Genomic DNA, 2861 nt, shown 5'->3' with positions numbered 1-2861 from the left:
ATGCAGCATCCGGACGGGAAAATGGCAAGATAATGCGCTGGGCAGCGAAGCCCTTTCTAGCACACTGTCCCTCTGCAACTGTGCAGAAATCAGAAGGGAGGTGGATGCCTCACGCCTGCTCTCCCTCCCCGGGGATGGTCAGAGCCCCCAAAGCTCTAACTGCCTCATTTAAAGCGAGTCGGTTGCCTTGAGCCACAGGCAGCAGGATTCTCGGAAGAGGTGGAACCAGGGCAGGCCTCCGCGGCAGCCCACGGCTCTCCGGCCGAGCTCGGGTTTCCTCCCCTAAGCCACCCAGGCACAGCGCCCCCCCAAAGCGCCCAGCGACTCGGCCTCAGCCTCACACTTTGATCCCCCCCACCCCACGATAATGTGATCTTTGGTAGTGGATTTTTGGGGTACTGGTCGCGTTGGGTTTCCTTACTACGCCTCCTCCCTCAGTTGAGGCCAGTAAAGAAGGAGTTCAACGGGGATCCTAGTGAGATGTACTGGTGGAATACTATTAATCCTAATAATTATGTTCCCAGAGCAGGTAACTTAAAAAACTGAGAATGGGAAGATCAGAGCAGGGTTTTCCAAGCGGGGCCCTCTTGAATTCTCATTGGATCCTGCCCAGAAGCCTCAGTCACTCTTGCCGCTTTAATCTATCAGGATGACTACAGCTTTGCTCACTAGTTCTCTCTTTATCTCGGTGTCCTCAACACATCCTTTCACTTTTCTTTGCAGATTTATCTGTATTCCACCTCCTGCTCCTTACTGTGCGGGGGTATAGAGTCTGTAAACTTTCACTTTGCCTAAGGACCACCACAAATAAGCCCCCTCACCACCACAACACCCACCCCCCAATAAAAGCGCCATTCACGTTTTGCTTCTTTTCCTTGGAGTTTCCAGCTCCCTGTGGCACTGGTTTTTACTTGGTTACATGCCACCGGGAACTGCTGATTATTTCAAAGTCCTGCTACCCTGCAGATCACTACTTTACCTTAATTTTGAAGACCATGGAATATCTGTCTGAATCTTGGATGTATTTTTCTCACAGTCATCTTGCTTCCTGAAATTTCCTCTGGTAAGTTATTCTCTTTATACACTATCTGTAACTAGTGCTATTTTTAAGAAGAATTATTTGTCATATCTCATTATCGCATTTTTGTTACCTCCAGAACTGAAAGATCTGACCATGTTTATTAATTAGTGTGCCGGCTGCAATTGAACTAAAAAGACGTAATCCATTACCCCAATACATTTTACATTCTTTCTTAAACTTTCTTTTCTCATTTTATTACAGGTTATATGGATATTAACTCTCTCCAACCCCCATTAACCCCTCTTGACACAGATTTTTATGCTATTTGAAAGGTCAAATTTCATGTTTATCTAAGAGCAAGCTTAAATGAGATTACTGAGATTATTTGGGAAAGTTCCCTAGTTTCTCTGATCTTCAGAAGGTTGTTCAGGTCAATGTGTGTTCATTCCATTGTAAGCAACTGCATGATGGGGGGGCTTTGCTTTGTATATTTTTATGGATGTAGCTAGAGCTTAAGCATCAACATGCTACTATGTGGTAAGAAGGATCAGTGAGTTTCAAAGCACTGTTTTTTCTTACAGCACCCTAAATCACTCATGAGCATATTATTTTGAGCACTGCGTGTGCATTCAGGAACAGTATCAGGAAGTATATTTCTGATTTTGCGAATGAGCTGGGAAACGGTTAATTGGACAGGGACTGAGTGCTCTTTTCACAGAAAAGCAGCATCAGAATAAACCACTTTTGCTTCTAATAAATTGAAATTCAGGGGCCTCAATTGCCTTAGTTTCACACTTTCCCAACCCCACCCTCAATTTTTAATAAGTGTATAAATACATGTCGTTACTGCTTCACGCTTTTATGAACAGTTCCATGGGCTTAGCTGACAGGGTTATCAGCTCCCCGTTAAGTATGGTTGTTTTGAGAAACATTTAAATCTGCTTTTACTTCACACATTGACAAGCGATTGATATTCATTAAAAGCCAGATCTCCACGTATCAGTGATCTCTAATCGGTATTGAAGGTTTTCTCTGTGAACCGTCCCTCTATTCACCCCCCAGGACAAGTTTCTTCTGCTTTCTGTAACATTTCCCCTTAATGGGATGGATTGAGGTGAGAACCTATTGTCTGAGCTTTTCTTTCTTTTCTTTTCTTTTTCTTCGTGTCTTCTTTTCCTTTTCTTAAAAAAAAAAAATCTCGGAAAGAACTATTTCTGTCGTCATTAATAGCTGACGCGACAACCCAAGCAAGGATTTTTTTTTTTAATTCAAAAGCCCTTTTAGCTTCCAGACATAAAAGTACTCCAGCTGCAGCGCCACCCCATCCCCCGCCCGCCTCCAGTCCCCGATCCAGGGCTTTCCCCCTTTGGCTCGGCCGAGAGAGGGTCGGGCTGACTGTCCGCAGCGCTGTCGCCCCTCACCGTCACTAGTTTCTACCTGGTCTCCGAGCTAGTCCGACCGTCCTGCCTGCCGAGACAGTGCCTCGCGTCCGTGACTTCATTAGAGGAAGCGAGGGTTCAGTGCAATTCTCCAATCCCAACCTCCTCTTTGGAGGTCTGCTGCTGTTGAGCAGGAGTGCAGGGAGGGGGGAAGCAACTTTCCGTGCAGTCTTTCCCTGTAGCCTAGTCTCCTCCAGCAAGGCACGGACCTCCGGAATTAGGTAAGTGTGCTTTACGGAATCCTAACCTGAGGCTTGCGCTCCGCCAAGGGGATGTGTGTCCCGGAGGCTCCCGCAGCCCAGAGGGTTTTAAGCAGAGGGCTATCAACAGGCGACTGTGCCGAGAGATTTCTCCGCAGCTCGGGGCCACGCGGAGGCGAAGTGCGGGGTGACCGCTGTGCC

The 2861-nt window shown here is 46.8% G+C and overlaps 1 protein-coding gene across 1 annotated transcript in view; it reads left to right on the top strand.

The window, feature by feature from the left end:
* Positions 1–2283: 2283 nt before the first annotated feature.
* Positions 2284–2861, top strand: part of Brinp3 (BMP/retinoic acid inducible neural specific 3) — a 237490-nt gene continuing 236912 nt past the window's right edge. Inside the window, exon 1 of the mRNA XM_033761966.1 lies at positions 2284–2681. The gene's annotated coding sequence lies outside the window, so the exon portion shown is untranslated. The remainder of the gene's footprint in view (positions 2682–2861) is intronic.

The sequence above is a fragment of the Fukomys damarensis genome, unplaced genomic scaffold, assembly GCF_012274545.1.
Source record: "Fukomys damarensis isolate Sample0158 unplaced genomic scaffold, DMR_v1.0_HiC HiC_scaffold_11, whole genome shotgun sequence".
In the NCBI taxonomy this organism is placed as follows: domain Eukaryota; kingdom Metazoa; phylum Chordata; class Mammalia; order Rodentia; family Bathyergidae; genus Fukomys; species Fukomys damarensis.
This window is presented reverse-complemented; position numbering and strand designations above follow the sequence as displayed.